The 25,237-nt window shown below is 43.4% G+C and overlaps 1 pseudogene; it reads left to right on the top strand.

The window, feature by feature from the left end:
- Positions 1-7,169: 7,169 nt before the first annotated feature.
- LOC147092391 (beta-1,3-galactosyltransferase 5-like) lies at positions 7,170-24,981 on the top strand (annotated as a pseudogene).
- The last annotated feature ends 256 nt before the right edge of the window (positions 24,982-25,237 follow it).

Raw genomic sequence — 25,237 nt, 5'->3', positions numbered from 1 at the left:
TGACAAGTCCCCTGGACCTGATGGCACACATGCTATTGTTTTTAAAGTACTGGCTGCAGAGATAGTGGATGTGTTGCTTGCAATCTACCAAAATGGATTGCAGATAGGTCCCAGCTGATTGGAAAGCTGCAAAAGTAACTCCGCTATTCAAGAAAGGAAGGAGCCACAAAGCAGGAAACTATAGGCCAGTTAGCCTACCATCTGTTATCGAGAAAATGTTGGAATCCATTATTAAGGATATAATAACAGGACATTTAGAAAATCATAATATAATCAAGCAGAGTCAACATGGCTTTATGAAAGGGAAATCGTGTTTGACAAATTAGCTGGAGTACTTTCAGGATGTATCGAACAGGGTGGATAAAGCGGTACCAGTAGATGCAGTGTATTTGCATTTCCAGAAGGCATTCAATAATGTGCCACATAAAAGTTTACTGCACAAGATAAGAGCTCGTGGTATTGGTGGTAATATATTCGATTGGATGGAGGATTGGCTGAATAAAGCAAATCAGAGATTCAGAATAGATGGATCATTTTCAGGTTTGCAAAATACAACTAGTGGGTTGCTAAAGGGATCAGTGTTAGGGCTTCAACTATTTACAATTTATATTACTGACTTGGATGAAGGGATCGAATGTACTTTTGCTGAATTTGCTGACGATACAAAGATAGGTGGGAAAGCAAGTTTTGAGGAGTACAGAAAGAGTCTGCAAAGGGTTAAATTAATGGGTAAAAAATTGTCAGATGGAGTATAATGTGGGAAAATGAGAGGTTATCCAATTTGTTAGGAAGATTATAAAGCAAAATATGATTTAAATGCAGAGACACTACATAATTCGGCGGTGCAGAGGGATCTGGGTGTTCTTGTACATGAAGCACAAAAAGTTAGCATGCTGGTACAGCAATAAGGAAGGCAAATGGAATATTGGGCTTTATTGCAAGGGGGAAGGAGTATAAATGTATAGAAGTCTTGCTACAACTGTACAGAGCGTTGGTGAGACCACAGCTGGTGTACTGCATACAGTTGTGGTCTCCTTATTTAAGGAAGGGTATACTTGTATTGCAAGAAGTTCAGAGAAGCTTCACTTGGTTGATTCCTGAGTTGAAGGGGCTGTCTTAAGAAAAAATGGTTGATCAGGTTCGACCCATACACATTGGAGTTTAGAAGAATGAGAGGTGGTCTCATTGAAACATATAAGTTTCTGAGGGGGCTTGAGATGGTAGATGCTGAGAGGATGTTTCACCTCATGGGGGAATCTAGAACTATGGGGCATAGTTTCAGAATACTGGTCGCCCAATTAAAACGGAGATGAGGAGGAACTTCTTCCCTCAGAGGGCCGCGAATACTTGGAAATCTCTACCCCAGGGAGCTGTGGAGCTGAGTCATTGAATATATTCAAGGCGGAGAAAGAAATCTCTATTTGAAAGTATGGTACATTCCAAGAAGAAGGAAGCATAAGGGAACCAAAGCAAGGGCTCCTTGGATTACGAGAGAGATAGAGAAGATGATGAAACATCATACGGCTCGAGGGGCCGTATGGCTTACTCCAGCTCTTACATCTTACGTTCTTATGTCCTTATGAAAAGGCATACGACGTTGCAAGATTAGTGGTAGGCCAGAGCATTGTGATTTTTTTAGAAACCAGCAAAGGATGACTAAAAAATAATTAAAATGGAGAAATAGGTTATGAGAGTAAACTAGCAAAAAATATAAAACTATAAAAAGAGAGTAGCTCAAGTAATGCTTAGTCATATAGAGGATGAGACTGGGGAATTAATAATGGGAAACAAGGAAATGGAAGAGAATTTGAACAAAATTTCGTATCAATCTTCATGGTAGAAGATTGTGAATCAAGCGGCTATAGGGAGGGATGAATTTGAACAATCACTCTTAGCAGAGAAAATGTACTAATCAAACTAATGGGACTGAAGAATGACAAGTCCCCTGGACCTGATGGCACACATGCTATTGTTTTTAAAGTACTGGCTGCAGAGATAGTGGATGTGTTGCTTGCAATCTACCAAAATGGATTGCAGATAGGTCCCAGCTGATTGGAAAGCTGCAAAAGTAACTCCGCTATTCAAGAAAGGAAGGAGCCACAAAGCAGGAAACTATAGGCCAGTTAGCCTACCATCTGTTATCGAGAAAATGTTGGAATCCATTATTAAGGATATAATAACAGGACATTTAGAAAATCATAATATAATCAAGCAGAGTCAACATGGCTTTATGAAAGGGAAATCGTGTTTGACAAATTAGCTGGAGTACTTTCAGGATGTATCGAACAGGGTGGATAAAGCGGTACCAGTAGATGCAGTGTATTTGCATTTCCAGAAGGCATTCAATAATGTGCCACATAAAAGTTTACTGCACAAGATAAGAGCTCGTGGTATTGGTGGTAATATATTCGATTGGATGGAGGATTGGCTGAATAAAGCAAATCAGAGATTCAGAATAGATGGATCATTTTCAGGTTTGCAAAATACAACTAGTGGGTTGCTAAAGGGATCAGTGTTAGGGCTTCAACTATTTACAATTTATATTACTGACTTGGATGAAGGGATCGAATGTACTTTTGCTGAATTTGCTGACGATACAAAGATAGGTGGGAAAGCAAGTTTTGAGGAGTACAGAAAGAGTCTGCAAAGGGTTAAATTAATGGGTAAAAAATTGTCAGATGGAGTATAATGTGGGAAAATGAGAGGTTATCCAATTTGTTAGGAAGATTATAAAGCAAAATATGATTTAAATGCAGAGACACTACATAATTCGGCGGTGCAGAGGGATCTGGGTGTTCTTGTACATGAAGCACAAAAAGTTAGCATGCTGGTACAGCAATAAGGAAGGCAAATGGAATATTGGGCTTTATTGCAAGGGGGAAGGAGTATAAATGTATAGAAGTCTTGCTACAACTGTACAGAGCGTTGGTGAGACCACAGCTGGTGTACTGCATACAGTTGTGGTCTCCTTATTTAAGGAAGGGTATACTTGTATTGCAAGAAGTTCAGAGAAGCTTCACTTGGTTGATTCCTGAGTTGAAGGGGCTGTCTTAAGAAAAAATGGTTGATCAGGTTCGACCCATACACATTGGAGTTTAGAAGAATGAGAGGTGGTCTCATTGAAACATATAAGTTTCTGAGGGGGCTTGAGATGGTAGATGCTGAGAGGATGTTTCACCTCATGGGGGAATCTAGAACTATGGGGCATAGTTTCAGAATACTGGTCGCCCAATTAAAACGGAGATGAGGAGGAACTTCTTCCCTCAGAGGGCCGCGAATACTTGGAAATCTCTACCCCAGGGAGCTGTGGAGCTGAGTCATTGAATATATTCAAGGCGGAGAAAGAAATCTCTATTTGAAAGTATGGTACATTCCAAGAAGAAGGAAGCATAAGGGAACCAAAGCAAGGGCTCCTTGGATTACGAGAGAGATAGAGAAGATGATGAAACAAAAAAGAGGGCGTATGATGCATGTCAGGTGAATTCTTCAAGGGACAACCAGACTAAATATAAAACGTTGGGAGGGGAAGTGAAGATGAAAGTAATATTGGCAAAGAGAGAATATGAGAGTAGAATGGCCGTTAACATAAAAGGGAACCTGAAAATCTCCTACCAGCATATAAAGAGTAAACAGGTGTTAAGAGGCGGGGAGGGGCCTATTAGGAACAAAGCAGTTGATATATGCTCAGAGGCACAGGGCTAGAATACTTAATGAATACTTCGTATCGGTGTTTACTAAGGAAGTGGATGCTGACAAAATATTGGTAGAAGCCGATATGGTAGAGGTATTGGATGGGGTGGAAATTATAGGCAGGATGTACTGGAAAAGCTGGATATGCTTCGAGTGGGTAAGTCGGCTGGTCCAGATCGCTGGCATCCCAGATTGCTAAGGCAAGTAGGGTTTGAGATGACAGAAGGGCTTGCCATAATCTTCCAATCTTCCCTAGACACGGGAGAGGTGCCAAAGGATTAGAACGTGGCAAAGATGACACACTTGTTCAAGAAAGGGTGCAAGGACAATCCACGTAACTACAGTTTAATATCAGTGGGGGGTCAGGTTTTAGAAACTATAATCAGGGAAAAATTAACAGGAACTTGTAGAGCTTTAAGTTAACTAAGAAGAGCCAGCACGGATTTATAAAGGGCCGATCATGTTTAATTAATCTAATTGAATTTTTTGATGAAATAACAGAGAAGGTTGATGAAGGGAATGCAGTGGATGTTGTCTATATGGATTTGAAGACCGCGTTTGAAAAAGTACCACATAAAGGGCTGGTTATCAAAATTGGGCCTCATGGAATAGGAGTGTCAGTGTCAGCTTGCATAAGAAACTGGGTTAAGGACAGAAAACAGTGAGTCATGGTAAATGGTCATTCTTCAAACTAGAGCATGGTAGACAGTGGGCCTCCCAAAGTGTTAGTGCTGGAGCCACTGTTTTTTGATATATATATACGACTTGATATTGGAATACAGGACAAAATTTTAAAGTTTGCCGATGATACCAAACTTGGAGGTGTGGCAAACAGTGAGGAGCATACCAATCTACAGCAACAGAAAATAGATAGGCTGGAATAACGGGAAGACAAGTGGCAGCTGGAATTTAATACAGAGAAGGATGAGATGATGCATTTTGGCAGAAGGATAGGGAGAGGCAATATAGACTTAATGGCGCAGTTCTAAAGAGTGTGCACAGAGGGACCTGGGTTTCATGAGCACAGATCTTTGAACGTGGCAAGACATATTGAGAGAGTAGTTTTCAAAGCATGTGGGATCTTGGGCTTCATAAATAGAGGTATAGAGCATAAAAGCAGGGAAGTTATGCTGGAATAACAACAGAAAATGCTGGAAAAACTCAGCAGGTCAGGCAACATCCGTGGAGAGAAATTTGAGTTGACGTTTTGTGTCGAACCCTTCTTCAAAACTGGAAAAAAAAGAAAATAGATCGTAGGCAGGGCTGCGATCGGACAAAAGAAGTGACAGAAACAAAAGAAGTAAAAGTGCTCGACGAGATGGTAATAGGCTGAGATTAGGTGTAAAGTGTACTGGCAGGGCAAGAGATAGCTGCCAGGTGTGAGAGAGAAACAAAAGGAAAGGGGGGGGGAAAGGAGTGGAAAAATTACAAGAAAAAATGTGAAATAGGGGCCGAGGTTATGATCTGAAATTGTTGAACTCGATATTGAGTCCGGAAGGCTGCAGAGTGACCACTTTGCGGAACACCTCCATTCAGTCCGTAAGCGTGACCCCAAACTTCCGGTCACCTGTCATTTTAATTCACCGCTCCATTCCCACTCGGACCTCACCATCCTTGGCCTCTTGTATTGTTCCACGGAAGCGAAACGTAAACTCGAGGAACAGCACCTCATCTTCCGATTAGGCACTCTGCAGCCTTTCGGATTTCCAACATCTGCAGTATTTTGCTATCGTACAAGTTATGCTGGACCTTTATAAAGCTCTAGTTAGGCCACAACTATGCTATTGCATACAGTTATGGTCACCACAGTTTAGGAAGGATGCGAAGGTGCTTGAGCTGGTTCAGAGGAGATTGACCAGAATGGTTCCAGGGATGAGGGTTTTTAGCCAGAAGGTTAGGTTGCAGAGGCTGGGTTATTCTCCTTGGAGAAAACGAGTTTGAGGGGAGATTTGATAGAGGTGGACAAGATAATGACGGGTTTGGATAAGGTAGACAGAGAAAGGCCGTTCTCATTAGCTGATGATATAAGGACTAGGGGATACAGATTTAGCTTTAGATCTCCAATGTTTCTAGCATTGGACCTCTAATATTTCTAGCTTTGAAATTCCGGTTTTTCTAGCTTTGGACCTCTAATATTTCTAGCTTTGAAATTCCAGTGTTTCTAGCTTTGGACCGTTAATATTTCTAGCTTGGAAGTTCCAGTGTTTCTAACTTTGGATTGCTAATATTTCTAGCTTTGAAATTACACTGTTTCTAGTTTTAGATCTCCATTGTTTCTAGCTATGAACCTCCAGTGATTGTAAATTTGGGCCTCCACTGTTTCTAGTTTTGGACCGCCAATGGTTCTAGCTTTGAACCTCCAGTTATTCTGGATTTGGACCTCCACTGTTTCTAGATTTGAACCTCCACTGTTTCTAGATTTGAATCTCCAATGTTTCTAGCTTTGAACCTCCAGTGATTCTAGATTTGAACCTCCACTCTCTCTAGATTTGAACCTCCACTGTTTCTAGATTTGAATCTCCACTGTTTCTAGATTTGAACCTCCATTGTTTCTAGTTTTGGACCTCCAATGTTTCTAGATTTGAGCCTCCACTGTTTCTAGATTTGAACCTCCACTGTTTCTAGATTTGAATATCCACTGTTTCTAGATTTGATCCACCACTGTTTCTAGCTTTAGATCTCCAATGTTTCTAGCTTTGGACCTCCAGTGATTGTAGATTTGGACCTCCAATGATTGTAGATTTGGACCTCCACTGTTTCTAGATTTAAACCTCCAGTGATTGTAGATTTGGACCTTCACTCTTACTAGTTTTAGACCTCTACTGTTTCTAGCTTTGACTCTCAACTGTTTCTAGCTTTGGGCTTCCTCTGTTTCTAGCTTTGGATCACCACTTTTTCTACCATCAAAACATTATTCCTTTTACTGTATTTATAAATCACTGCTGACAAGATGAAAACCCGTTCAGACCCTCCTGTAACCTTCGACTTTTATTATGTTAATGGCGACTTCAACTTATTATATTAGACCAGTTACTGGGTTTTAAAGTCAGGGACAGAAGAACACCAGCCCAACAAGTTAAGAGCTGCTATGATGATTCGGCATTAACGTTTACATTACCAAGGCGAGTAAATGGAGATCAGATACAGATCAACCATGATCCAATTGAATGGCAGAACATGTTCGATGGGGTGAATGGCCTTCTACTATTCCTATGTTACTAATCAAGCCAAATAACCTTAAATTGCTAAGTGTTTCCCCTTGCATTGCCCGGATACCACCAAAATCAATGTGTTTATTTTGTTTTACAGTTGATTCAAAACATGAAGATCTTTTCTGGTGCAATATGTGGTTTCAAATTTCGTCCAAAAAAATGTTTTTTTTTGTGATCCTTTTGGTGACACTTGGTATATTTGGATATTTACGCTGCAACATTCCTGACCCTTGTCTTTACACAGAATTAAATGACACTTCCTATTTAATGCGACCTGATAGGAGATGTGATATCAGTCCCCCATTTCTGGTCCTTCTCGTCACCAGTGCCCAGGACTAGTTCGCAGCTCGCTCGGTCATTTGCCGGAACTGGGGGAGAGAGCCGACAACACAGGGCAAGAGGGTCATGACCTATTTCCTGCTCGGGCACAGCCGGGAGCATCAGGAGCATTTGCTAGAGGAAGGTTTGCTGCACAAAGACATCATACAGACAGAGCTCAGCGACACTTATTACTACCTGAACACCAAGGCGCTGATGGGACTGGAATGGGTGAACCGATTTTGTCCGTCTGCCTCCTTTGTGATGAACACCGATTCAGACATGTTTGTCAATGTTGATTATTTAAGAGATCTCTTGTCGTGAACCAGTAGCAGAAACATCTACACTGGCCACATACAGAGACATGCAAGACCTGTCAGGGACAAATCCAGTAAATGGTACGTGAGTGAACAGGAATACTCTCTGGAAACGTATCTGCCATATTACTCTGGCACTGGGTACGTGCTCTCAACTGATGTCGCCTGCCGAGTTTGGAACGTTGTGAATACCGTCCCAAAATTGAAACTCGAGGACGTTTTTGTCGGTCTCTCTCTGGCTAAGTTGAAGATAGCGCCGGTGGAACTCCACTCATGGCAAACGTTCCACATTTCAAAGGTCCCATTTTCTGTTTGTGACTTTTGTAAATTCATGGCATCTCATAGGGTGAAACCCTCCAACTGCTGATCTACTAGAAGACACTGGCAGATGCAGAAACTGAGGACTGCCCTGGAGATACGTTAAGGGGGCCAACTTGTCCTTTGCCCCTCCAAATGCCACTTGCTCAAGTCCATTTATTGAGAGGCATCACTGCATGCTGTCTGAACCCATCACTGCGGCTGCAGGGGTGCAGGCAGAATACTCACTGCCCCTCCAAAATAAGCTGTGTCAAGTGCACTAAGGTGGTTCTCGGAGATTCGACAAGGTGTTACGGTTATCTACCCTTTATTGGAATTTGTAGATCTCCATTGATTCACTACATTCTGTTCACTTTTAGGAAGGTTAGCTCCAGTATCGACTTCCATGCTGTAATTACACGCTCCTTCCAGTTGTGGTGCTGCCGAGCCTCAGTTTGACATCTCCCACTTCCTCCGCCTGTATCAGAGAGAAGCCAAATCCACATCTCCGCTTCCCAAATTGCCATTTACCTCGATTTATGACCACAAATAATAATATAAATTCAAGATATGTAAAGATGTTCATTTTTAAGGGAGTTAGCCATTGAACCAGAGAGAAGATGAGATTAATTTTTGTCTCACAGCAACTTCTTATGATCTGGAATGCAGTGCTTTGAAATGGTTGTGGAAGCAGTTTCAATAGTAACTTTCAAATTAATTGGATAAATTCTTCAAGGGGAAATCATGCTGGGCTATGGGGAAGGATCAGAGGAGTGGGACTAAATAGAGGCTCTTTCACAGAGCCGGCACAGAAACAAGTTTCTTGATCAATCAATAAATTTAATCAAAGAGATGGTTGAAAATAATATCTGTCATTTTTTTCAGTAACTGAAATGTCTAATCTTCAAAATAAGTATCTAAATAAAAACAAAAACATCATTTTCGCATCAACATCATTCAATCTAATGATTGCATTGTTTTAAATATTTATTTCAGGGCCTTCCATGAAGATTTACCTTCAAAGCCTCAGCATATCTCAAAAACTTGGGATTACATGAAGATTTTTAACCTTTGAATTGTTAAATAAATCTTTCAAAGTCACATGTACATTCTAAGATGTTCAAATTTCTGAATCCCAGAAAGCCACATTTCATATTTCCCCCAACTACCTAACAACAGTGCCGTTCTCTGTATTCACAAACTTTTAGGCCACATTCCCAGTGCTCGCTGATCCCAAGTCTGGACTCAGTGCTCTGACACCCTGAGATCCCCAATCATTTTCCCAGGGCCCTAAAACTAATGCTAAACCGTGAAACCTCAATGTACAAAAAAAAGTCGCTCTTACAAAACGGAAACTATCCATTCCGCCCAATCATTCAATTACTTTATTTACCCTCCACACGAGCAAATAGCTCCACATTGACCGCCCCTGTTCCAAAACAAGTTGCAAATTTCAAGGTAATTGACAGGAAAGCCAGTGACGTCATGAGGAAATATTATTTTTGTACAGCGAGTCGTTGTTATCGGGAATGCAACACCTGAAAGGGTGGTGGGGACAGAATCAATAGTAAATTGCAAAATGGAATTGGAAACGGCAATAACCGTTGCTGTAAAATCCGTCTCACGGCATGTTATGAAACAATGAGAGTTTATTCTGTCCCGTTACCAGTTTAAATGTCCCTGTACTCCTAATTTATAGGAGGGGGCAGTCTCTCACTTTATTTCACCATTAAACTGGATCCACAACGAATTCAGTTGTAACTTGCGCGAAATTTTTGGCAGAGATAACAGAAGTTCTCTCCCCGAGCGGGGCCTCACACACAGCTGGAAGATTAACTGATATTCCCGGGTTAATTGTCCCCGTTTAACCATAAGATGATGGGACGATAAAGGGTTACTCGATGCGGCAAATGTATTTGGAGATTTGTCATGGTTCATGTCGGGACAAGTGACAAAGTGCAAAAAGGGCGGCGTTCTAGCTGAGGGATTATGTGGAGTGAGGAGCTAAATTATCAACCAGGTCTACAAGGGTGCTAATCTCAGCATTATTACCCGGGCCACGTTCTAATTGTTACAGAGACAAGCAGACCAGAAAAGTGAACACATGGCTGGATGAGTGGTGTATGAGGGAGGGGATCCATTTCATGGGGCAAAGTACAGGGCAAAGAGATAGCCATACCGTTGGAACATGTTGTACCTGAACTAAGACAGAACCAAGGTCCTAGCGGAACGTATAAATAGCGAGGCAAAAAAACATTATTCTCATAAATGGGGTGGGGGGAGGATTCAGTCATAAACAACAGTAAAAATTATAATTGAACGATAAAAAGGATAAGAGCAGATTTCAGGTCATGACGTGATACTCCAGTGAAGGGAGTAGTAAAATAATTAAAGCAGTTACAGCAGGCGAGACAAATAAGAAAGTTGTTAAGTTGAACGGTGTAAGAAATACCGCATCAGGTCAAATACGTGTGCTACATACTAATATATGGGGTATAAGCAATACATTGAATGCATTGGAGGCTGCAATGTGTCAAATGAATCCGAGTTTGCAGATGATACAAAGTTGGGTGTGAAAGTAAGGTGTGAGGCAAATGCAAAGATGATGCAAAGCAATATAGACAGGTTACATGAGTGGGAAAGAACATGGATGATGGAATATAAGATGGAGTTGTGTGACCTTATCCACTTTGGTAAGAAAAAGAGGAAAACAGAATATTTTTAAATGGTGGAAGATTGGGTCATTTTGGACTTCAATTGAAACTAGGTGTCCTTCTACACTGCAAGTTAGCCTGCAGGTGCAGTTAGGAAAGCAAATGACATATGAGCTGTGTGGTGGACCTGCGAGAGGCACAGAGTCAGCGAGAGGAGGATAAAAAGAGCGTGGAGAGGAGGCCTGGGACCGGAGCTGAGCGGTGGACCTGTGAGAGGCACAGAGCCAGCGAGAGGAAGAATAAAAGAGCACGGAGAGGAGGACTGGGACCGGAGCTGAGCGGTGGACCTGTTAGAGGCACAGAGCCAGCGAGAGGAAGAATAAAAGAGCACGGAGAGGAGGACTGGGACCGGAGCTGAGCGGCGGACCTGCGAGAGGCACAGAGTCAGCGAGAGGAGGATAAAAAGAGTGCTGAGAGGAGGCCTGGGACTGGAGCTGAGCGGCGGACCTGTGAGAGGCACAGTGTCAGCGAGAGGAGGATATAAAGAGCATGGAGAGGAGGACTGGGACCAGAGCTGAGCGGTGGACCTGTGAGAGGCACAGAGTCAGCGAGAGGAAGAATAAAAGAGCACGGAGAGGAGGACTGGGACCGGAGCTGTGTGGTGGACCTGTGAGAGGCACAGAGCCAGCGAGAGGAAGAATAAAAGAGCACGGAGAGGAGGACTGGGACCGGAGCTGAGCGGCGGACCTGCGAGAAGCACAGAGTCAGCGAGAGGAGGATAAAAAGTGTGCTGAGAGGAGGCCTGGGACTGGAGCTGAGCGGCAGGAATGAGTGAGGCACAGTGTCAGCGAGAGGAGGATATAAAGAGCATGGAGAGGAGGCCTGGGACTGGAGCTGAGCAGCGGACTTGCGAGAGGCACAGAGTCAGCGAGAGGAGAGAGAGAAGTAAAAATAATTGAAGTGTGACGTCACCAGAAAGCAGGTAAGTGATTGGTTGGTGAATATTGCTCTCTTTCTCGCTTTTTTTCCAAATTTAATTTCCGTGTTTTATAGTTTCTAGGGTTCCTGTTGCATAGCGGTGAGTGCTGGTAAAGAAGGGCACTGAGTATATAATTTAATTGTAGTGTAATTAGCGGTATTGATTTGATTTAATTTAATTTGAATTAATTAAAGGGTAATTAATGGCAGAACTGCTCGGCTCTGTGGCATGCTCCTCCTGCTCTTTGTGGGAAATCAGGGACACTTGGTGTGTCCCTGATGATCAAATGTGCGGGAAGTGTATCCAGCTGCAGCTACAATCAGACCACATTGTGGCGCTGGAGCTGCGAATGAATATATACTGAAGCATTTGCGATGCTGAGCACATTGTGGATAGCATGTATAGGGAGTTGGTCACACCGCAGGTAAAGTCTGCACAGGCAGGAAGGGATTGGGTGACAACCAGGCAGACTAGTAAGCGCAGGCAGGTAGTGCAGTGGTCACCTGTGGCCATCCCACTTTCAAACAGATATACCACTTTGGATATTGTTGAGGGGGTTGGGTTCTCGGGAGAAGGCAGCAGCAGCCAACTTTCTGGCAGCATGGGTAGTCATGCTGCACAGGATGGGAGGAAAATGTGCAGGAGAGCTATAGTGATAGGGTATGCTATTGAAAGAGGAATAGAAAGGCGTTTCTGTGGCCACAAATGAGACTCCAGAATGGTATGTTGCCTCCCTGGTGCAAGGGTCAAGGATGTCTCGGAGCAGCTGCGGGGCATTCTGGAGGTGGAGGGTGAACAGCCAGTTGCCGTAGTGCAGATATGTACCAACAATATAGGTAAAAAACTGCATGAGGTCCTAAAAGCTGAATATAGGGAGTTAGGAGGTACATTAATAAATAAGCCCTCAAAGGTAGTAATCTCAGGATTGCTACCAGTGCCACGTGTCTGGTCCGTGTAGAAATAGAAGGATATTTCAGCAGAATACTTGGCTAGAGGATTGGTGCAAGGGGGAGGGATACAAATTCATGGGACAATGGAACCAGTTCTGGGGGTGGTGGGACAAGTAAAAAGTGGACGGTTTGCACCTGGGCAGGACCGGAACCGATGTCCTAGGGGCAATGTTTGCTGGTGCTGTTGGGGAGGGTTTAAACTAAAATGGCAGGCGGCTGGAAACCTGTGCAGGGCGACAGAGGAAAGGTAAGCAATGGATAGAAACGAAAGGCAGGAAGGAGAAAAGCAAAATTGGAAGGCAGAGAAATCAAGTGTGGAAATCAAGCAGGGCCACATTGGAGAATAATTCTAAAAAGGACTAAGAGTGTTAAAAAATCAAGCCTGAGATCTTTGAGTTTAATGTGAGGAGCATTCATAATAAGGTGGATGAATTAGCTGCGTATGTAGATGTAAATGGGAATGAGATAATTAGGATTATGGAGACTTGGCTCCAGGGGGACCAAGACTGGGAATTGAACATCCAGGGGTATTCAATATTCAGGAAGGAAAGGAAAAAAGGAAAAGGAGGTGGAGTAGTATTGCTGGTTAAAAAGGAGATCAGCAATAGTAAGGAAGAATATTAGCTCTGATGTTGTGGAAATTGTATGGGAATAGCTGAGCAATACCAAGGGGAAGAAACCGTTAGTGGGAGTTCTATACAGACCCCCAAACAGTAATGCTGAGTTTGGGGATGGCATTTAACGGCAAATTAGAGAAGCCTGCAATAAGGGCAGTGCAGGTATCATGGTTGACTCTAATCTACATATAGATCGAGCTACACAAATTAGTAAAAATACTGTGGAGGAGGAATTCGTAGAGTGCATACGGGATGGTTTCCTGGACCAATATGTTGTGGAACCGACTAGAGATCAGGCCATCTTAGACTGGGTATTATGTAATGAGAAAGGATTAATTAACAATCATGTTCTCCGAGGCCCCTTGGGGAGGAGCGATCAAAATATGATGGAAATCATCTTTAAAATGTAAGAAGTCACACAACACCAGGTTATAGTCCAACAGCTTTATTTGAAGTCACAAGCTTTCGGAGCGCTGCTCCTTCATCAGGTGAAGTGGAGAGATGCATAAAGACACAGCTTATATAGTCAGAGAATAATGTTAGATGTTTACAGGTAATCTTTCTAACTGCCATTTATCACACCTCGGCAGAGAGATAATCACAGCAATCAAAGGTGTGAATGGTGTCCAAACAAGTCACTCAGGAAAACATTACATCAAAGAACAATGAGGTGGGGTCACAAGGGGTCAAGGACATTCAGCCTCTGATCTGCGGGTAAGCACTCTCCAAGGTGGCCTTTGAGACACACGACAATGCAAAATCGTCAAGCAGAAACTGATAGCCAAGTTCCGCACCCATGAGGACGGCCTGAACCGGGATCTTGGGTTCAAGTCACGCTACATGTAACCCCACCTGACGTAGGGTCATCCACACTCGAGTCATCATTGGCTTATTCTCTCTACACAGATGCGGCCGGACCTGCTGTGATTTCCAGCAAAAAAAATGTTTTTTGTCTGTTTTTCTGTTTTTCACACAGACCCCAGCATCTGCAACATTTGACCACTTGTGACCCCACCTCATTGTTCTTTGATGTAATGTTTTCCTGACTGACCTGTTTGGACACCATTCACACCTTTGATTGCTGTGATTATCTCTCTGCCGAGTTGTGATAAATGGCAGTTAGAAAGATTACCTGTAAACATCTGACATTATTCTCTGACTATATAAGCTGTGTCTTTATGCATCTCTCCTCTTCACCTAATGAAGGAGCAGCGCTCCGAAAACTTGAGACTTCAAATAAAGCTGTTGAACTATAACCTGGAGTTGTGTGACTTCTTACATTTGTCCACCCCAGTCTAACTCCGGCATCTCCACACCATCATTAAAATGGAGAGTGAGGCAGTTGACTCAGAGACGAGGCTCCTGAATTTAACTAAAAGAAACTAGGAGGTTATGAGGCACGAGTTGGCTAGGATTGATTGGTGAACGTTACTTAAAGGGCTGACGGTGTATAGGCAATGGCAAACATTTAAAGATCGCATGGATGAACTCCCAAATTTGGTCATCCCTGTTTGTCATAAAAGTAAAACAAAAAAGGTGACTCAACCGTGGTGACAAGATACATTATGGATAGCATAAAAACCAAGGAGAGGACGTGTAATTTGGCCAGAAAAAGCAGCAAACCTGAGGGTTGGGAGCAGTTTAGGATTCAGCAAAGGAGGACAAAGGGATTAATTAAGAGGGGTAAAATAGATTATGAGAGCAAGCTAGCTGGAAACATAAAAACTGACTGTAAAAGGTTCTATAGATATGTGATGAGAAAAAGATGGGTGAAGTCAAGCGTAGGTCCCTTGCAGTCAGAATCAGAGGAATTTATAAAGGGGAACAAAGAAAAGGCAGGCCAATTAAATACATACTTTCGTACTGTCTTCACAAAGGAGGACACAAATAACCTCCCAGTGATCTCGGGGAACATAGGATCTAATCAGAGGGAGGAATTGAATGACATCAGTATTTGAAGGTAAGTGGTGTTAGGGAAATTGACGGGATTGAAGGCCGATAAATCCCCAGGGTCTGATAATCTGCATCCTAGGATACTTAAGAATGCCCTAGAAATAGTAGATGCATTGCTGCTCATCTTACAAAGATCTATAGACTCTGTAACAGTTCCCATGGATTGGAGGAGAGCTAATGTAACCCCACTATTTAAAAAAGTTGGTAGAGAGAAAACGGGGAATTATGGACTGGTAAGTCTGACATCGGTAGTGGGGAAAATGCTAGAGTCCATTATAAAAGATGTAAAAGCAGAGCACTTGGAAAACAGCGACAGGATCGGACAAAGTCAACATGGATTTACAAAAGGAAAATCATGCTTGACTGATCTACTGGAAATTATTGATGATGTAACTGGTAGTACATATAAGGGAGAACGAGTAGATGTGGTGTATTTAACTTTCAGAAGGCTTTCGATAAGGTCCCGCATAAGAGATTAGCGTGCAAAGTTAAAGCACATGGGATTGGGGGTAAGGTACTGTCTTTGATAGAGAACTGGTTGGCAGACAGGAAGCAAAGAGTTGGAATAAAAGGGTCTTTTTCCGAGTGGCAGGCAGTGACTAGTGGTGTACCGCAGGGATCAGTGCTAGGACCCCAGCTATTCAAAATATATATAAATGATCTAGCCGAGGGAACTAGATGTAATATCTCCAAGTTTGCAGATGACAAATAGGTGGGTGGGCGTGTGTGCTGTGAGGAGGGTGCTGAGAATCTCCCGTATTATATTGACAGGTTGGGTGATTGGGCAGATGCATGGCAAATGCAGTATAATGTGGATAAATGCGTGGTTTTCCACTTCGGTTGCAATACAGGAAGACAGCTTATTATCTGAACAGCAATTGATTGGGAAAAGTGGAAGTGCAACGATGCCTGAGTGTCCTTGTGCACCAGTCGCTGAAGGTAAGCATGAAGGTGCAGCTGGTGGTTAAGGAGGCATATGGTATGTTGGCCTTCATAGTGAGAGGATTCATGTACAAGAGCAAGGATGTATTGCTGCAATTTTACAGGGCCTTGATGAGACCACACCTTGAGTATTGTGTGCAGTTTTGGTCGCCTTATCTGAGGAAGGATGTTCTTGCAATGGAGGGAGTGCAGCGAAGATTCACCAGACTGATACATGGGATGGCAGGAATGACGTATGAGGAGAGATTGGGCCGATTAGGCCTGTATTCGCTAGAGTTTAGAAGAATGAGAGGGGAGCTCATTGAAACTTATAAAATTCTAACAGTACTGGACACACTAGATGCAGGAAGGTTGTTCCCGATGGCGGGGGAGTCCAGAACCAGGTGTCATAGTCTAATGATAAGGGGTAAGCCATTTGGGACTGAGATGAGTAAGAATTTCTTCACCCAGAGAGTGGTGAACGTATGGAATTCTTTACCACACAAGGCAGTTGATGCCAATTCATTAAATATATTCAAGAACGAGTTAGATATATTTCTTTAGGCTAAGGGCATCAAGAGATAAGGGGAGAAAACAGGGACATGGTACTGAACTTGGATGATCATCCATGATCTCATTAAACGGCAGAACAGGCTCGAGGGGCCGAATGGCCTACTCCTGCTCTTATCTTTTCTGTTTCTATGTTTCTATTACAAACCGATTGAAGTATAATATTAAATCAGTCACTCTGCAATTTTATACGTCCTTGCTGGGGATGTTGAGGATGGGGATGTTCATTGATCTTTCTCCCTCCGGTTAGTTGTTTAATTGTCCACAACCATTTATGACTGGATGTGGCAGGACTGCAGAGCTTTGATCTGATCCATTGGTTGTTGGGTCACTTAGCTCAGTCATTAGCATGTTGCACCGCTATTTAGCATGCATGCACTCCTGTGTTTTAGCTTCGCCACATTGGCACCACATTTTCAGGTACGTCGGTTGCTGCTCCTGGCATGCTCTTCTATATGCTTCATTGAACCAGGGATGTTCCCCTGGCTTGATGGTAATGGCAGAATGATGGATATGCCAGGCCATTATAAGATCGCAGAGGGAACCTGGATCCAATTGATTCGAGGTTGAACCGTACTGGGGACAATAATTTCTCCTTATGCAGCACAAGCAAGGCTTAATACATTACAGTGTTTGAGCAGTAGTTTGGAGAGGACACTTGAGACTTACATTAATCTGTTAATCTCCGGGTAGAAGCGCAACCGTGAAAAAGTTGCACCCTATGTCTCTGGTCACTCCTCTTCCTTTTTCTCCCGAGTGTCTCCTTGAATCTTCCTGAAATCTTCTACACAATGACCCAGAAATTCGGGTCCCCACGCAAGAGTACACGCTGGGTACTCATGCATCGGCCCAACGAAAGTGCCGGTTTTGTGCATGCACTGCACATGCGTGGGAAACCGGAACTTCCATTCCCTTAAAAGAAGGGGTTGACAGGTGGAACGCGTGCACCAGAGAGGCAGTGCGTGCGCATCAAACTTACGTCTTTTTTGCAGGCTTCTCCGGGAGGGTAAGTCTCCAGCAGTTACACTTTTACAAAGCAGACGCAAGGCCTGCTTCTAACAAGGTAAGTGGTGAATTAATTAAAGTTAAAACATTTTTCCACAGGTTTATTATTCTTAAATACTTTAACGAAAGATAATGTTATTTTTAGCCCCATTAGAATATGTAATTAATTTTTTCAAAATTTTAAATTATTGTTTAAAATAGTTGTTTCTTGTTATTTATAGATATTTAAAAAACATTGTCCCAGAAATTCGGGTCCCCACTCGTGAGTACGCTCTGGCTACTCACGTGTAGGCCCAACCAAAGTGCCGGTTTTGTGCATGCACTGCACATGCGTGGGAAATCGGAACTTCCGTTGCCTTGAAAGAAGGGGTTGACAGATGGAACGCGTGCGTCAGAGAGGCAGCGCGTGCGCATCGAATTTATGTTTTTTTTGCAGGGTTCTCCGGGAGTGTAAGTCTCCAACAGTTACACTTTTAAAAAGCAGGCGCAAGGCCTGCTTTTGACAAGGTAAGTGGTGAATTAATTACAATTAAAACATTTTTCCACAGGTTTATTATTTTTAAATACTTTAAAGAAAGGTAAATTTATTTTTAACCCAGTTAGAACATGTAATTAATCTTTTCAAAAGTGTAAATTATTGTTTAAAATAGTTATTTCATATAATTCATAGTTGTTTTAAAAATGTGATTTTGTAAAATTAATTGAAGTTTTAGTGATGTTTTGGGGCTTATAGTATTTATAGGTTTGACAGCCCTTCCTGTCAAATTTATGAATGAAGCATTCCCTGCTACCATTGGTTCTCCATGGCCCACATGATCCCAGGGGCTGCTTTGAACGAACTACGCCCCTGGTTTCCGCCAGCACTATGCGCCGACAGTTGCAGGTGGCCCAGGATTGGAATACCACGTGGGCCCACAGCACAACGTCCAGCGCACAAGGTAAGTGCAGGTTAGAGGCTTGTGCCCTCGGGAAGCCTCTGACACAAATTTCTGGGCCTTTGTGTCTGTTAAGATCCCCCTGTTATACACTTACTCGCATTCAAAACCTTTTGGACTCTTACTGTGCAATTGCTGGCTGCCATCCAAAAGCCCTCAAATCAAATCACAGAGATGCCACGTCCGCTCCTACTTGGCTTACGCATGTTCTAGACATAAGAGAATAATACATCAACTGTTTTTGACCAACAAGACACATATTTGGGTTAATTATGGCAATACAACGGCACATGTCTCCAGTTTGCAGAGATATAGCGTCCTAGCTGTTTCTGTGAAAGGCTTAGGTTTTAGTTTCGTTGGAGAAGTCGTAACATTCCATTACAGTGGCAGCTACACCTGACCTTGCCTCTCAGGCTAGTTGCACTCTATGTATCATCCTTACTGTGGCTAATATCCACCTTTCACCCACAACCTCCCTATTCGGCTATAGCAATTCTCTTTCTCACCCATAAGCTTACAGCATAAGTACATCATTTTAATTATAAGCACAATGATTACATATATATAATTCAGGTTACCATTACATAAAAATGATGATAACAGATTTCTACATTTAATTCATACACATGATTATAACCTCATTACAGATGATTGGATTGGAGGCAGTTATAGAGTGGTGTTCCCCAGAGGTCTGTACAAGGACCACTGCTTATCTTGATATATATTAATGACTTGAGCTTGGGTTTACAGGGAACAATTCAAAATTTGCAGATGACAGAAAACTTGCAAGTATAGTGAACAGTGGGGAGGATAGTGGTAGACTTGAAGAAGACATAGGCAGGTTGGTGAAATGGGCAGACACGTGGCTGATTAAATTTAACGCAGAAAAGTGTGAAGTGTTACATTTTGGTGGGAAGAACGAGAAGAGGCAATATAAACTAAAGTGTACAATTCTAAACTGGGTGCATGAATAGCGAGACCTGAAGGTGTAGGTGCTCAAATAGTTGAAGGTGGCAGGGCAGTTTGAGAAAGCGGTTAAAGAAACATTCGGTATCCTGGGCTTCATAAATAGAGGCATAGAGTACAAAAGCAAAGAAGTTATAATGAAAGTATATAAAACACTGGTTCAGCATGAACTGGAGTATTGTGTCCAATTCTGGGCGCCACACTTTAGCAAGAATGTGACGGCCTTAGAGACATTGCAGAAAATAATTCCGAGAATGATTCCAGGGACGAGGGAATTCAGTTACGTGGATAGACTAGAAACACTGGGGATATTCCCCTTAGAGCAGAGAAGGTTGAAAGTAGATTTCATAGATATATTCAAAATCATGAGGGGTTTAGACGGAGTAGATAGAGAGAAACTGTTCCCATTGGCGAAAGGGTCGATGAACCAGAAGACACAGATTTAAGGTGATTGGGAAAAGAACCAAAAGCAACATGAGAAATATTTTTTTATGCAGCGAGTGGTTAGGACATGGAATGCACTGCCTGAAAGGCTGGTGGTGGCAGACTCCATCGGAGCTTTCAAAAGGGAATTGGATAAATACCTGAAGGAAAAAAATGCAGGGCTACGATGAAAGGGCGGGGAAGTGGGACTAGCTCAAGTGCACCTGCACAGAGCCAGCATTGGCTCGAGCGGCCGAATGGTCTCTTTCTGTGCTGTAAATATTCTGTGTTTCTAGAATTATAGATATTTATTATAAGATATTAAATCAATATTCTAAAATCCAATTAATGCATGACAATCTTGCACCAAGGCTTTACAGATTGTGGTCTTATCCAATATTGTGGCTGTTGATGACGCACGGCGTCTAGTAGAAGCTAAGTTTTGAGCTGCTAATTCTGTTCTGAATCATTTAGCAAGGTGGTCGTGCCACACAACACGTTGGAGGTTCTCCGCAGTGAATAGACGGCACTTCGTCTCGACAAGAACTGTGCGGTGGTCTCTCCTAAATATACTGTCATAAACAGATGCATCTGCGACAAGTAGATTGCTGTGGACGAGGTCAACTAAGTTTTCCCTCGTGTTGTTTTTCTCACCACCTGCCACAAGCTGAGTCTGGCAGCTATTTCCTTCTGGAGTCGGCCAATTCGGTCAGTAGAGGTGCTACTGAGCCAGTTTTGATTTTGGACATTTAGGTCCGCCTCTCAGAGAACATTCTGTGCCCTTGCTACCCTTAATGTTTCTTCCAATGATGTTCAACATGAAAGAGCACTTCTTCGTCACTGATGGAGGCTGGTATGTGGTAATCAGCATGAGGTTTGCTTGCCATGTTTGGCCTGATGGCATGAGACTTCATGAGGGCTGCAGTCAATATAGAGTATTCCCAGTGCCGCAACTTCACGAATGTATACCACACTGTTGGCACATCTTGGAGGTTTCTCCTGCTGGTGGGACAGCACATACCCACGGATGGTGATAGAGGAGCCTTGGACATTATCTGCCGGACTGGGCTTTTGGCAGGTGGTGAGAGAACAATCACGAGAGTAAAAACTACTTGACCTCGTCCTCACCATCTACCTGTTGCAGATGCATCTGACATTTACAGCACTGATAGCAGTGACCAGCGCACAGTCCTTGTGGAGATGGAATCCCGTGCTAAATGGGATAGAATCAGATAAGATCAAGCAGCTCCAAGCTGGGCTCGGTGAGGCACGTGGCCATCAGCTGCAGCAGCATTGTATTACACCTGAACCTGTAAACTCATGGCACGGCATATCCCTCATTGTGCTGTTACCATCAAGCCAGGGCCTTTGCAACCTTCTTCAGCCAGTATTGCTGAGTGGATGAACCGTCTCAGCCTGCTCCTGAGATCGCCACCTTCACAATTAGCTCAGAAATTCGGGCCTCCACGGGTGAGTACGCACGGGGTACTCACCTGTAAGCCCAATGGAAGTGCCGGTTTCCTGCATGCACTGCACAAGCGCGGGAAACCGGCACTTCCAGTCCCCTGAACGAAGGGGTTCAGAGGTCAAACACGTGCACGGGAGAGGCTGCGCGTGCGCATCAAACTTAGGTTTCTTTTGCAGGTTTTCCCGGGAGGGTAAGTCTCCAGAAGTTAGACATGTAAAAAGCAGGCGTAAGGCCTGCTTTTTACAAGGTAAGTGGTGAATTAATTAAAATTAAAACATTTTTCCACAGGTTTATTATTTTTAAATACTTTAAAGTGAGGTAAGTTTATTTTTAGCCCCGTTAGAAAATAAAATTATTTTTTTCAAAAATTTAAATTATTGTTTAAAATAGTTATTTCATGTAATTTTTAGTTTATTTAAAAAATGGGAATTTTTTAAAACATTTATTTGAAGTTTTCGTGCTATTTTGGGGCCGAGGTATTTGTAAGTTTTGACAGCTCTTCCTGTCAATCTTATGAATGGAGCACTCCCTGCTCCGATTGGCTCTCCAAGTCCCACATGATCCCAGGGGACGCACTGAACTAACTGCGCCCCTGGGATACGCAAGCACTGTGCACCGGCAGCTGGACCAGGCCCCGGATCGGAATTCCACGTGGGCCCACAGCTCAATGGCTGGCGCGCAGGGTAAGTGCAGGTCGGGGGCTCGCATCTGCGGGAAGCCCCCGACCCGAATTTCTGGGCCAATGTCAGTTTCATCCAATTCGATTCACTCCACGTGACATCAAGAAACGACTGAGCGCGCTTGATACGGCAAAGTCTGTGGCCCGACAGCATCCGGGCTGTGGTGCTGCAGATTTGTGCTCCAGATCCAGCTGCACTTCTAGCCAAGCTCTTTCAGTACAACTACAACATTGGCATCTACCGATATAGTGAAAAATTACCCCGGAATGACCTGTCAACAATAATCAGGACAAATCAAATTCGGCCAATTAACGCCTCATCACCTTACTCTCAATTATCAGCAAAGTGATGGAAGGTGTAGTCGCCATTGCTATCAAGTGTCCCTTAATGATCAATAACCTGATCACGGATGCTCAGTTTGGTTTCCACCACATTAACATGGCTCCAGATCTCATTACAGCTTATTCCAAACATGGACAAAGGATCAGAATTCCAGAGGTGAGGTAACGATGATTGCCCCAGACATCAAACAGCATTTGACCTAGTGTGACATCCAGCAGCCCTGGTAAAATTGACGTAAATGGGTTTCAGGGGGAAAATAATTCTCTGGCTGGAGTCATACCTAGCAAAAAGGAAGATTGTTGCAGGTCAGTCATATCAGCCACAGAACATCGCTGAAGTATTTCCTCAGGGCAGTGTTCGAGACACAACCATCTGAAGCAGCTTCATCATTGAAGTTCCAGCCATCATAAGAACAGAAGAGTCCGGATGTTCGCTGCTGATTACAGAGTATTCCGTTCCATTCATAGTTCTTGGGATAATGAAGCCCACATGCAGCGAGAGCAGGACAACTTGCGGGCTTGGGCTGAAAAATGGCAAGAAATATTGCTGACAGACATATGCCAGGAAATGAAAAAATCCAAAAAGAGTGAGTGTAAACACCTCCCCTTGAAAGCCAACGGCATTACCATTGTCGAAACTCCCAGCACAAACATCGTAGGAGACACCAATGACCAGAAAATTAACAGGAGGAGCCAAATAATTAATGTGGCTGCAAGAACAGGTCAGAGGTCGGGTGTTCTGCTTCGAGTATCCCACCTCCTGACTCCCCAAATTTTTTCTCCCATTTACAAGGCAGGAGTGTGATGGAATACTCCCCACTTGCCTTGATGAGTGCAGCTCCAACAACACTCAAGTAGCTCAACAGTTCCAGGACAAAGCAGCTCTCTTGATTGGCACCGATTCACCACTTTAACCATTCACTCCGTCCACCTCCGTTGCACTGTGACTGCAGTATGTACCATGTACTGCAGCAACTCGCAAAGTTTCTTCGACAGCCCCTCCCAAACATGCAAACTCTGTCGCCTGGAAGGACAAGGACAGCAGGCACATTGTGAAAACGACCACCTGCCAGTTCAACTCCAAGTTACACACTATTCAGACTTGGAATTATGTCTCCGTTTCTTCGTCGCCCTTCGGTCAAGACCCTGGAAATCCCTCCCTAACAGCACTGTGGGAGGACTTTCAACAAATGGACAGCAGTTGTTTAAGAAGGCGGCTCACCACCAAATTCTCAAGGGCAACTGGTGATGGGCAATAACGTTTGGCCTTGACTGTGCACACCAACATCCCATGAGCAAATAAAAAAAACGTCAGAAGCAGTAATGGTAGAGATGAGTCATCACCCATTGGCTTAGATTATTGTTACCAGCAGTAACATTTGAGATGGGTCACTACCAGCAATATTAAAATCGGATCACCAGGAATAATGGTGATTAGGGTCACCTACATTATTATTAGAGCCATGTAAGCACCAGTAATATGATCGTAGAGTCACCAGCAGGAATGTAACAGTAGGGGCATAGCCATTAATGTTAGAGTAGGGTCATCCCCAGTCATGTTAAAGTAGAGCCACCGCAAGTAATGTTTGAGTAGGGTCACCCCCAGTCATGTTAAAGTAGAGCCACCGCAAGTAATGTTTGTGTAGGGTCTCCCCCGTCATGTTAATGTACAAGCACCACCAATAATGTTAGTGTAGGTGCAACACCTGTTTGTTAGAGTAGTGTCTTCACCAGTAATGTTAGAGCAAGGGCACCACCAGTGACGTTAGAGTAGAGCCACCAACAGTAATGATAGAGTAGAGTCACCACCACTAAAGTTAGATTAGGGCCAGCACAAATAATGTTAGAGTAGGGTCACCACCAGTAATGTTAGAGTAGAGTCAGCACCACTAAAGTTAGATTAGGGTAAGCACAAATAATGTTAGAGTAGGGTCACCACCAGTAATGTTAGAGTAGGTTCACCACCTATAATGATAGAGTAGAGTCATCACCATTATTGTTGGAGTAGCGTCACCATCAGTAATGTTAGAGCCGATTCAACATCATTCATCATCACAGTAAAAAACACAGTTTAATTAGACAATGGATGAGCGACAATTTCACCAAATTAAGATGAGGCTCCAAGAAATCAACGCAATATCCGGGGGAATGTTTGCTTTATCCTTCAGGATTTACTGGACACGCGCAGAGTGCAGTGCTTCTGGGATTACTTTCCGTTAATGGATGCTAATAGACGGAGTTTCATGGACTGAGCTGTTCAATTTCCCCATTGGCGGCCCGGGCGCACTGAAGTTGAAAATCGCTCCTTGTTTGTTAAGTGACTGTAACTAAAGCCAATTATTGTGTAACCGGATTTTCCCACCGGGGCACCGATTGATCTATAAAGGGGGAGCATTTACGGATCTCAGAAACACTCAAGCCGGAACCGTAAAGTAGCTCAGAATTCACACAAATCTTAAAAACAATGGTATGGCCAATAATTCTACAGATACGGGACATTTACTACCATGTCCTCGCAGCATTTGGCATTCCCGGTAAGTCAATGTATACTGTTGCCTAATACCTGTTGACTATCTCAGTGTTAATGTAACAGATTCCGAGCATGTCCACACTGCAGAGTCATTTATTCACCGGGATCAGTCGGTGAAAATCAACGGCAATCACAGTCGCCCGCGCGACCGCTGAGGTGCTGTTCCGGTCGCTGGATCGCGGGCACCGGGCGCTCAATGTTCCTCCCTATACTGAGGGAGGGCGAGGCTGATTCCACGGCCTCCCCAACAACACATAGCTAAGTAAAGAATGTGTTGCTCAGTGCCCATCGTAATCACGTCTTTTGTGCCGTTGTTCCCTGTCTACATTATGTTGATAATAACTCGGACTGCAAAAACTTCCATCCAACAGGCGTTTTACGAAATAAATTCCACGCTGGAAGGAGCTCCCC

The sequence above is a fragment of the Somniosus microcephalus genome, unplaced genomic scaffold (genome assembly GCF_052327205.1).
Source record: "Somniosus microcephalus isolate GS21.2 unplaced genomic scaffold, FLI_Smic_1.0 unresolved_chr2, whole genome shotgun sequence".
Classification (NCBI taxonomy): domain Eukaryota; kingdom Metazoa; phylum Chordata; class Chondrichthyes; order Squaliformes; family Somniosidae; genus Somniosus; species Somniosus microcephalus.
This window is presented reverse-complemented; position numbering and strand designations above follow the sequence as displayed.